This window comes from Rhinoderma darwinii, chromosome 11, assembly GCF_050947455.1.
Source record: "Rhinoderma darwinii isolate aRhiDar2 chromosome 11, aRhiDar2.hap1, whole genome shotgun sequence".
Lineage (NCBI taxonomy): Eukaryota > Metazoa > Chordata > Amphibia > Anura > Rhinodermatidae > Rhinoderma > Rhinoderma darwinii.
Genome location: NC_134697.1, coordinates 17,483,861 through 17,496,449, shown reverse-complemented (window position 1 = coordinate 17,496,449; position 12,589 = coordinate 17,483,861). Strand labels below are relative to the sequence as shown.

The 12,589-nt window shown below is 40.1% G+C and overlaps 1 protein-coding gene and 1 long non-coding RNA gene across 5 annotated transcripts in view; both read left to right on the top strand.

Annotated features, from left to right (window-relative positions):
• The window catches only part of CRTAC1 (cartilage acidic protein 1), a 365,203-nt gene that overhangs the window by 82,566 nt on the left and 270,048 nt on the right, over window positions 1-12,589 (top strand). The gene's annotated exons all lie outside the window — the stretch shown is intronic.
• Window positions 7,295-11,262, top strand: LOC142663563 (uncharacterized). The gene is made up of 3 exons (XR_012851107.1): window positions 7,295-7,382; window positions 10,836-10,931; window positions 11,067-11,262. It is a non-coding gene; the product is annotated as an uncharacterized LOC142663563 (long non-coding RNA).

The window sequence follows — 12,589 nt, the reverse complement described above, 5'->3', positions numbered from 1 at the left end:
GCAGACTATTACGCTCCAAGAGAAAGGTACTGTCTAAAATATATTGAGCTCTTGCCTTTTAAATGAGTGGCCTGTCATCTCTAAATGGCATTTCCAAATCATTTGCCACATAAAGGCAAGCAGAACACAGCTGACAGGGATCAATGCCTTCACAGAAATCTCCTTAATTGGCTGGTGGTTCATCCATGGTCCTTATTGAGTCACTGACACAGAAAGAGATGAGAGACGAGGGAATTTAAAGAGTAAAGTCACTGGACTTTATGTCCTAGCATTCTCCTCGAAGCTCAGTGATGAGTGAAGAGTCTCGAGGAGCAATGTCTTTTCTTAAACTATCCAAGTAATCAGTTGCCCATTCATGTAATAATAATCCATACTATAGGGCCTATGTGCAGTATTTCTTAAGAAACTTCAGATTTTGATTTTTAAGATAAATAATGTAACGGTAAGATAAGGAAATAAAGATTTCCTACCTCTGAGAAGACGCTAGCAAGCAATCTGTGATTAGGTCCTGATTAGCAATACTGCCTTATGCCCTGGGCTGATCATGTTGGATAGATGTCTCTGTTGCTCTGCAGTGAGTAGTGACGAATGGGCTGTGATTCTGCAGGATGCAGAAGTATTCCTTGCTGTCAAAGTCAGGAAAGAAATGCAAAATAAAACAAGAGCCGAATTGGACGTTCCATCAGTTTCCATGCCAGAAATATCTACAGATTCTTATATGTGACTTGTTTTGTTCGAAATGACTATTGTGCTCATTGCCGTAGCTATAGAGATGGACGAGCAATGTGAAACTCATGGCACCCTATCTGCTGCTGACCTAGGGTTCCCAAAAAAGAGAGATCAGCAGCACATCAGTCCCAGAGTGACTTGAGAAGACCCTTGGGGTCGAAACGTCGCTATTTTAGTGAAATAAAGACATCTTATTTTGTACCTTGATATCGCGTGTGCTGCGGTTTTTCTACCTCCTTTGACCTAGGGTTCCCTTCATTTTCAGTAAAGGATGGCAGAGGGTGAGGATTTCAAAAGTGATACCTATTTTCTTCCTAGAGGAACATTGCATACTAGGAGGACCCCATAGATTATGTCCCGGTACATAGCTCCTTCCGGAAGGAGCAAACGAGCGCCGATCAACGGTCTGTCTCATTGATCGGCACTCATTGTTACGGCCAAAATGGGCTGGTGTAAAAGGCCCCCTACCTGGAGAAGAGGTGGCACCATGGTGCACAATGGGAAGAAGACTAGTCGGCGGCGGCAGTGTGATGCTCTGAGCAATGTTCTGCTGGGAAACCTTACGTGCTGCCCTTCATGTGGATGTGACACGTGCCACCTACCGGAACATTTCTGCAGACAAGTACCCTCCATTATGGTACCGGCATTCCCTAATGGCAGTGCCCTCTTACAGCAGGATAATGACCCCGCTACACTGCAACAATTGAATACTGCATAGAGGAGCGCTTGTTGTGGTAATAGCGGCTTGCCGCTTTGGCAAGCCGATATTATCACAACAAGTGCTAGTCTATGCAGTATTCCCAGCACGGCTCAGTGCCTGAAGAAGGTCATATTGACCGAAACATTACACTCTGCCACTGGCATTAAAACCCAAAAATTCAAATTGGTGTGCCGGACTTTTTTTATACTCATCATTTGGGTTGGGCCCCTATCATTGCAAAACCACTTCCACCCAGTATCTGGTGCTATCTATACACTACACTGCAACAATTGTTCAGGAATGGTTTGAGGAACATGACAAAAAGTTCAAAGTGTTGATCGAATTCCCCAAATCTCAATCTGAGCATTCCTCGAAGGGTCAGAGCTGTTTTGGAGGAATGAGGAGAAATTACACAATATTAGGCAGTTGGTTTAATTTTATGAGTAGTAGTAGTAGCACTATGTTTTATAAAGTTTTTAAAGGGAAAGTATGCCTTAAAAAATATTCTGGGATGTTACTGAGACTCAAAAGACGTCATTGGTGAGAGTTTGTAACTCCCACCGATCGCTAGAATAAAGAAGCCACCAGATCTCCGAGTTTGTAGTCCAAATCTCCCAATCACTTTAATGAGACTGAACAGGCATATTAAGGAGACTACTGAATCTTGGTGTCATGCACCGCCCCCTAAGAACACCAAAGTAAGAATCCCTGTGCTAATCACCGCCCGCTCAGCCCTGTAATAGGCATAACACAGTATATCAGTTTTGCTCAGAGTTTTTTTTTAATATACTCCAATATTTGAGCACCAGTTCCTTTTGTGGCTACTTAGATTAGTACATGGTGGGACACCTCTAAACTAAGGAAGGGATACCCATATACAGGAAGGCACATCCGCATGACAGCCCACATACACTCTGGGAGAAATATTCAAACTCCTCCTTCTAGAGTTTCTATTAATTTCCATGGAAGTTATAATAATCCTTTTTTTCTTTGTGGGATTAATAAGGTATACATTTACTATAAAGTAAAAGTGCTGGATAACATGAAATCATAATTCAATTCGCCATCTGAATATATTTTCCAGTCTCTAGTTTTCATTGCACATTTGAAGCCTATAAAAGTGATAGAACTGGAAAGAATCTGCTGCAAACCAAGAGGAATCCTAGATTTTTGAAGATAGTAAAAGCCCAAGTCTGAAAGTTTCCCCAAGGTATGGCTCCATAAGGTAAAGTTGAGCGGAGGTCATGTAGCCGATCAGTAGTGTTAAGAATTATATAAGAAGTGTGTAGTCTCCAATGGTCTAAAAGGTCGACGACTAATACCCTGCGGTGTTACACTTCTAGTGTCATCTTTTGGCTGATAGAACTAAGTCCGACATTTCTCACATTTCCTTCACACTCCAGATCTAGACCACAACATGCGGCAAGTATTTCTCAAATTAGATTGAGTATCATTTTTCTTATTTATGTTTTTTTTTTTCACTTTCTTTCTATTTTTTTTTTACTTGGAATTATTAATTTTTTAATTAATTTCTAATCTCTTGATAGGAGTTAGAGCTCTAAATCTCCTGCATAGTTATAGATTTAACCGGTTTAGGACCGGGCAATTTTGAGCCTTCAGGAGTCAGGACCAGACACCATTTAGCCATTTTTAAAACACGCTAGTTAAACGGCTATAACTTCTTTATTTGTTGGCTAGTGACATGATTTTTGCGATGTTTTTTCATAGACAATTTTTTTATCATTTTTATACTCATCTTTTTTCGATTTTAGAATTTCTAGGCTAAAGGATTGAAAATAATAGTTTAAAAAATATGCTATTTTTTACATTTCAGCTAATTTTTTATGGCAAAGATATAGTGTTACCCTAAAATAGACCTTTTAGGGTAACACTATATTGTCTACCATAAATTGTGATATATTACATGTCTACTTTAGGGTAATCGGGTCAGGGCTAGCGCTACGACAAAGATTGGTGGGAGGAATGTTTTTTTTGGGCGGCCGTTTTATTTGTGTTTATTATTGTTTTTTTGCACTTTATTTACTTTTATTTTTTATTATTATGGTCCGAAAATACCTTTTGGGGGGCTTTTTTTAAATTTTTTCTTCTTTTACACCATGTTTTTCCAGTTACAGGAGAAATCAGCCCTCTAATAGTCACTATTGTCACTATTAGGGCTGTGATGGGTCTATTTAGACCCAGCAGCAGCCTGCCACTAACGGCTTCTCGGCGATCATGTGACCAGTCACATGATCACCACACTCTATTCTATACACAACGCTCATTAATGCTGTGTAGAAATGATCTGAAAAGATGGAAGCAGCAAAAGCAGCTTCAATCTTCTCCTCAGGGTCTCCGGCAGTCACTGACTGCTGAGCACCCGACATTCAGCTGCCTGTAACTATACTATGACGCGGGTTCTCAGGACCCCAACCGCACGGCCGTATATACAGCCGGCAGTTTGGAACCGGTTAAACATAATCCTCTGGCTGCCTTCAGCCACCACTAGAGGGAGCAGGAGAGAGCACTGCATACTGTTTATGCATTGAACTTAATAATAACACCGTATGCAGAAATCTCCTTCTAGTGGGGGCTGCAGGCCGACAGAACTTTATCATTTTTGGCAATGCAAGGGAATTGGAGCATTGCATCAGGAAAATTATTTTATATTATAAGGAAATATGACAAAATTAATTAGCACAGAATGTTAGACTTAAAAATGTGACAGTGTGATTCACTTTGAGGAAAAACAAATTTTATGAGCATGGTGGCTCAGTGGTTATCACTGTTGTCTTGCAGCGCTGGGGTCCTGGGTTTGAATTGGACATTGCATGGACTTTGTATGTTCTCTTCATGCTTGGGTGGGTTTCCTCCAGGTACTCCAGTGTCCTCCCACACTACAGATTTTTCTTAAAACACTGATACGTTAATTTGGAATCTAGATTGTGAGCCCCAATGGGTACAGAGACATGTATGAGGGATGGCAATCTCTGTACAGCTCTGCGGGGTATGTTGTCTTTATATAAATAAATAAAATAAATACGTGGCACCCTCTCTGAATGCAGTCTAAGACTATTTTATTAGAGAATAATAGTGACACTTCAAACGGATCAACACTATCCCTGAAGATTAAGGATTCCCTTGCATAACCAGAAATCATAAAATTCTGTCTGCCTGCATCCACCACTAGGGGGAGCTTAAGAGCTTTCTTCATATAATTGATCTAAATGTTTAAACAGTATGCAGTAAGCTTAAAAGCTCCCCCTAGTGGTGGCCGCAGAAAGCCAGAATGTTATGTTTTAAATTTATATATGTCTATGCATGGATTTTGAGCGCTGTATCAAAAAAAATATATATATAGCTCTGGCCGCTATAAAGATATATTAAGAAATTAATCAGCACAGAAATTTGGACTTAAAAAAAAAAAAAAAATCTCTAAAGGTGGATTCCTTTTAAGCAGTTAATGATCATCTTTACATGTATGGGCAGTTGAGCACTTATAGTCATGCGGTTCTCCTTAGTTTACTTATTTTGGGTTGAGACTGAGGATTTTTTTCTTTGCAGAAGGAAGTCATATGATTTATACTGATTTATTCCAGTATGCCGACACATACTGATTTCTGCACAGAATAAAAATGTACAAGATTTACAGCAAGATTTATATTTAAAATCCAGATCTTAGTCAAAATCTAGCTTGCCTCTCCCTTCAGAGCATATATTATATAGTGTCGTGAGCATCCCTTTAAAACACTGGTTGAGGGGCAGATTGGAAGTCCTTCAGCCTGTACTTGTAAGCAAAGCTTGTTGAAGCATTGCCAGCTGAGTTATACAGCTCAAACGTCTGCGAGGACAGACTTTTATTTGACAGGCTGCATTTCTGCCTACTAAGTAGCTGCTAATGCAGATCACTCTGCTATCTCTATGAGCAGTCACGCTGTTGCATACGCTTAACATTTGGAATTAACATAGCTGGAATTCTCAATACAGAAAAGATTCTCCAAATGAAAACTGAATAGAAAAAAAATAAAATAATTCACTGAGAGAGAAGCTTTCATAACAACTTATCATCTAAGGGTTTAAGAAGAAGCTTTCTGTACGGAACTGTAATTGATCAAAAACAAATATGTTCTATATTTGACTCTGTCGTCCAGCCATGTACCGCGCGACCTCTTATGAGTTTCAGTTAAAAGAGATAAAGCAGATGTCTAGTTGTCAGCTTAAAGGGAATTTATAATATAAAATTACATATTATATAAATCAGGTTTTATTATAAACTAATTTTTTGTTAACATTTTTGGTGGCGATTTTTCTTTTTCTTTTTAATGTGGCTATCCATACAAAAAAATTATCTTAAAATATTGCCGTATTCACACTGACCAATAGAGTAGTCACATTTGTTTGACACTTCCTGTTTTCTGTAGTTAACTTGTCAGCTTTGCTGTGTAGACTGGGACAAGATTAACAGAGTCATCTCATTATCATTAGAAGGTGGTCAAGTTCATGACAGTTCTATTGTACCGCTGGAGGTCTAGATAAAGCAAGAGAAACACAGATAAGGCTCTGTATGTAGCTCCCTGGTCTCTTACACCATCACTAGAGACTATAATAAACTATAACATTTCTCTTTCAATGAACTTCCATTTATTGCAACTGCCATAAAACACACACACCCTCCTTCACTTTTTATACAGACAATATAGGAAGAAAATGGGTGTCTTTTATATTTCTGCCCCATGGTAGTTATTTAAATCAGTTAGTTATTTAAATCAGGCTTTTATTATAAACTAACTTTTTTTTATAATTTTTTGGTGGTCTTTTTTCTTTTGCTTTTTTATGTGACGATCCTTAAAAAATTAATAAATCTTAAAATATTGCCATTTTAGCACTGACCTCTAGAGCATTCACATTTGGTTGACACTTCCTGTTTTCTGTAATTCACTTGTCAGCTTTGCTGTGTAGACTGGAACACAATAAACAGCGTAATCTCATTATCATTAGAACATGGTTGAGGTAATGACAGCTCTATTGAACTGCTGAAGGCCCAGATAATTTTAATATGTACAAAATTATTTGCTGATTAATAAATAAATAAAGCTTCAAAGTTTACTTCAAACTGTTTACATTAGGAACTCAATAGTAGAGAGGTATGCTGTAAACGGCAAAGCTCCCTCTAGTGGTTGGTGTAGACAGTCAGAATGTTATAACTTAACTTTATATCTAAGCAGGGGATTCAGAGCGCTGTAACATAAAAACAGAGCTCTGACCTCTATAAAGATAAATTAAGAAGTCAGAGAAAATTGATAGACCCAAAAACAAGATGCTATTAAAAAGGAGGATATTAACTATAAGGTCAGTTTTTCCCTTCTAGGGTCTGTATTACAACTCTTCCCCTCGCAGATCTACTGAACCAAACTTAGATCACCATAGGAGTCTATGGTGATCTAAGTTTGGTTCTGTATAACTGTGATAGGTGTAGGCATGGCAGTATTATGGCCCTTAAAATGCCTCGATAATATGATCACTTGAATTTGGCCTTATCAGTTTCAAATAAATTGGGTAGTTTATTATCAACTAGTCCGTTACTCTGTTCTTGAAAGAAAATTCACTCTAAATCAGATTTTATAATAGATGCAAACATTTTAGCCGCTGGGTCAATGGTGTACATAGAAGAGAGGTGGTCCTAATGGCAAAGACCAAAATAGACCCCCATTATGGTGCTAGGTTTTCTCATCCCAGGACAGAAAGAACCTGTGTTTGTATCCCCATGCCTTTTCATGACTCTTGGGCCAATACCCCACCCCATTGTTTGCTAACAATGCAATTCCATCGTGGAAGGGAGTCCTACACAGATTCTTGAAACCCAGTAGAAAGGGAGATATCACTTACCAGAACTTGGCCCTCTCTCAAAGGGCCCTATAGGAACTACATGATCTTTCTCTATGATATATTTACTGTGCGTGTGATCGGACAACTTTTATGTAATGTGTATGGCCGGCTTTATTGTGTACTATATTTCGTTAACTAGTCCAATATTATGCTTTAATGTACCCATTGCTCGTGTCTGTTCAATCATGTCTATAGGGTGCCACCAGCATTACACTAATTGGTGAATTACAGATACAATAGCCCACTTAGGGGTAATTCACACTAACACGTTCCTGTTAATCTGCCCCCCCCCCCCCCCACCAACATTAGTAAATATAGGCAGCACTCCAATATGGTGAATAAAGGATTATTATTAATTTTTTTCTCACATAGCAAAGTGTTTCCTATTTCTACTTTTCGGTCAGAGTTTATAAGGGTCCATGAAGCGAGGTTCCCTGTTGACTTGCACTCTCCTTTCCCACAGTGTGACACGTGGCTACTGTTCCATTTTTCAGATTGTGCTACAAAGAGTTGGTGGGAACCATTTTGAACTAAAAGTGGCCAAAAATATCAGTTTTTACGACCGCCTTCTTTTTTTTTTTTTTGCCTGTTAATTGCAATGTTTTTTCATCCAGCGGGCTTCTGTGTTCATTCGTATCAGTGGAAATCTTGGTGGAAATTATCTCGGCCTGGCTTTTTTAGGTTTGAACAAATTCTTATTGTAAAAATATTTTAATTGGGATTATACTTTTTTTAAATATATTTAAAGGGGTTATTCCATTAGGACAACCCCTGTCCATAGGCTCTTTAAGGGCATGTGACGATTACTGAAGAGATTCCATGCTTGATGACGTAACTTGAAGCCCCAATACAAAATGTAGCGGCCCCCAAGTATCATGCATCATTGCGAGCAGTGGCTTACTCATATGTGCAGAATGACTTTTTAGGCCCGCTTAGGCCTTGTTCACACAGAATGTAGTCTACAAGTTTTTGACGCATTTTACCCGCTGAAAAATGCATCAAAAACACGTAAAAAAACGCATGCTTTAAGCTTCCCATTGACATGAATAAATGTACTGCGGATGTTTGTGCTCAGCTGAAGATCTGCTTCCCTGGTGAGCTTTGTTCTTCGTCTTATGCTTCCATAATGAATTAAAAGGTACTCAGAATCTTGATATGAGTCTTTTTAATTGCGCGGCATTCTCTCATATACGTCACACGTGCATTGTATCACTTTGATTTACGCTCGTCTTGCTTTTTGGCAACCGGGGTATTGACAGGTTGGATCTGATTTTCAAATTAGCTAAGTAAACTTTAGTGTTTCCTATAGACTAAAATGCATTTTCTTATTTTTTTCCTTACCCTAGGAAAGACTGGAATAGCTCGTAACGAAAACAATTTGCATCCTTATTGTTTTTAAATTGTCTAAATGTGCTTCTCTCAATATGCAGATGGGTACTGAAGATCACATTTTAGTATTGTACTAATTACCGATGCTTTACAAGAACCACATTGACATTATGGTTATGAGATCAGGCAGCAGATAATACAATGCATTTGGTGGGGAGTGAGAACTTTTGGGCCCTCAAAGTAAATGATTCTGAGGGCCCATAATACAGATTTATAGAACATGTATATCCACTTTTAATGGCATCATATCCTCTACTTTTATCATTGCAAATACAGACCATATCATTACTAAGGATTAATAGGTTATTTGGGAAATAGCCAAACCAGCGATAAATCCTAGAAGCAAGGGGTGTGCTGCAAATTCAGCATCAGTTAGGTTAAGCTTTGCTGGACCTTACGTGGCCAGTTGGGCCCCATTATCATGTCAAAACCTGAGCCCATGGTGGATCCTTTTGTCAGTCCAACCCCATTGGTGGATTATCTCCACTATAGAAACTGCATACACATAGTATAATCATACATGCCCACACTCCCAAAACATCTGAAAGACCCCTGAAAAATGGAAGACCTCAGACTCCTGAAGGAGTAGGATTTTTTTCCCGGATTATCCCAATGAGACTATTGGTGGTTCAGTAATGGCGGCAAGGGGGGGCTGTGACTGGCATTCTTGTGGGCGCATTTTGTCTCGCACTGTATTATGGGCACTGTGTTACTTATGGGGCCGCTATGGCCGATGCTGTTACGTCTGGCACTATTATGTGTTTTCTGGGGATCAACAGTCATGTACAATAGTCCTGCATCCAGGGTATAAGATTGGCTTATATATTGAAGGGGTTGACCAGGATTAGGAAAACATTACTACTTACTTTCTAAAACAGCACCACTGATGTCCACAGGCTGTGCAGGGCTTGCAGCTTAGCCCCATTCAAAACCCCTTCCCAACCTGCAATGTAATAGTACCGTATGTTGCATAGATGGCACAGGCACAGAAACTTGCATGTTGCAGCGGTATTATACAGCGGACACCCCGCTCTAACATCCAGGAACGGATATAACTCTGATCCCAGAGGTTTAACACCTTAACATCCGCTGTCAAATGCCACTACGGCACCTACGTGGTTTTACAGAGGAGAGGCTCCCTCTGTAAGCCCATCGGCTCCCCCACAATCACATCACCCGTGAGTTTCCTTGGCCGCCAGGGGGGCCTAACAAAAGGCAGTGCCTAAGGCTGCCTGGCAGACATAATACATTACAATACAGAAGTATTGCACTGTATTGTACAAGTGATCAGGAGATCCAATGTTCAAGTCCCAGGCTGTAAGGGTATGTTCACACGAGGGCGTCCGTTACGGCTGAAATTACGGGGATGTTTCAGCCTGAAAACATCCCCGTAATTTCAGCCGTACCGGCATGTGCAGGCGCTTGAACGCCGCGTCAATTACGGACGTAATTGGTGCTGCTATTTATTGGAGTCAATGAATAACGGCTCCAATTACGGCCAAATAAGTGACAGGTCACTTCTTTGACGCGGGCGTCTATTTACGCGCCGTCTTTTGAGGCGCTATTTTCAGACGTAATTCGGGGCAAAAACGCCCGAATTACGTCCGTAAATAGGCCGTGTGAACATACCCTAATAGTAACGACCCACAGAATAAAGTTGACATATTATTTATACCACACGGTGAAAATCATAAAAACAAAAAAGCTGTTTCTTTGCCATTAGGCCCCCACAAAAATGTTTTCAAAGTTGTTCAATACATTATGTATACTCCACAATGGTTCAATTAAAAAATACAACTCATCCAGCTACAACTCACCGGCTACGTCAACGGAAAAGTATTTGCTAATGCCGAGATAGAAAAATTAAGAAAAAAAATAATTTGCTGCGTTCTTAAGGCCCAAACTAGAGCCCATTCTTATGGGGTTGAAGGGCTTGGTATATATCTGAAATATTTGTGTGCCATGATTTGCACTGCTCAGGTAACCAACAGCTACTAAAAAGTTCAACATATATGAATGTAATTAGTTTATTCTTTGCAGCACTTTGTTTGTATGTATAGTACCTCTATCTACTTTACAAGGGACTTCCTCTGCATGCTACACAGACTTGTTTTGTGTCCCTTTCACTCAGAAAGCGGTAAGCCTGAGAAGACCGCAGAAGACATCACACAGCTTCATGTTACTGGGCTGAAAAGTCAATGGGGAATGTACAAGAATAAGAAAAATGGTAAATGATATGATATCTGTATACTGAGAGGGAAGGTGGGGGAGGGGTTATATTGTGTAGCGAGCGAAGCTTTAAATATGTGTATGAGGAAAATGATGATTCTGCATTTCTCTCAGCGTCGTTTACTCTTTTCAGCTGGCTGTAGGTTCTGAATATTGTCCAATAAGATACATGAGACGGGCAGATTAAAACAGAGATGGATGATGACAATGGAAGCTCAACATTGCCGATAGAATATGCGGGTGGCGCCATGTCCTTACCTGCACTCATTAACTGATCTCCATGATTAGAATTAATTAAAGTATTTCAATAGCTAATTTCTTATGCTACAGACTCCGGACCTGCAGCTCTCCTGCTATTGTGACCCCATGACAATACTTTCTGTTTTGCGTTTCACTGGCCCTGTATTACTATAGGGGCATTGTGTGGATCCAAAATGCCATCCGCATTAATGTTCACATCCTAACTGGCTTAAATAGTGACCGTTATGGGTGTATATGTTTACACATTGATGTAGATGGTGCCAATTTGTATCTCTTCACCTTACATTTATTTATTAGAGAGTTCAGCCTTAAAAGTAGAGGAATTCCTATAATAATAATCTTATACGAAGTTGTCACCTATGAATCTCTAAATCAAAAAAGGACCACTCTTTATGGGTCCTTTTCCACGGGGCAATTATCGGGCAAACGAGCGTTCACAGAATGCTTGTTCCCAATCATTACACTGTGTAAACAGGACAACGATAAGCCGATGAACGAGCAAACGCTCGTTCATCGGCTGATCGCATCGTTTCTGCAGCAGAAAATATTATCGTTGTCGGCAGCACGACTCCTTGTGTAGACAGGAAGATGTGCTGCCAACATGATGGAAATACATGGGGACGAGCGATCATAGTAACGATCATTACTGAGCATAGCCCATGAAAGGAGCAAATGAGCTGATTGGCGCTCGTTTTTACGGCCTATATTGGCCGGTCATAATGACCCTAAGTATATGAACTCTTCGTCTGATTTCCAGTCCAGGCTGAATGGAAGTACCCTCTTAAAAGGGTTTTCGAGGCAGTAAAAATTGATAGCTGATGGGTCGGGATCCGACTCCCGGAACCCCCGCTGATCAGCTGTATTGAAGGAGGTGCAGCACTCGTACAAGCGCTGCTTCCCCTTCATCTCTAGTTGCTCACTGTCAATCTCCGACACGCATTTAGCGTGCGATTCACAGGTATTGCAGCCTTTTCTCCCATTCACTTCAATAGAAGGAGGGCGCAATACTGTGAATCGCCGCTATTTGTGTGTCGGAGATTCACAATGAGAAAGTAGAAATAAAGGGAGAGCAGAGCTCGTATGAACGCTGCACCCCCTTCAAGACAGCTGATCGGCAGGGGTCCCGGGAGTCGGACTCGACCCATTACTATTGATATATATATATATGGGCCATCAATTTTCTCTGGCAGGAAAACCTCTTAAAATAAAGAGGATTTCTTACGTGAGAAACTTATCACATCATCCTAGAATAGTGTCTGATAGATGGCCAGGTCACATCTATCAGAATCTATAGTTGCATAGGTCATTCCAAATTTTTAAGCAGGATTTTGGAGAGACACAGGAGATACAGACTGTGCTCCGTGCAGCAGCATGCATGACACCGGCAGTGTGTAT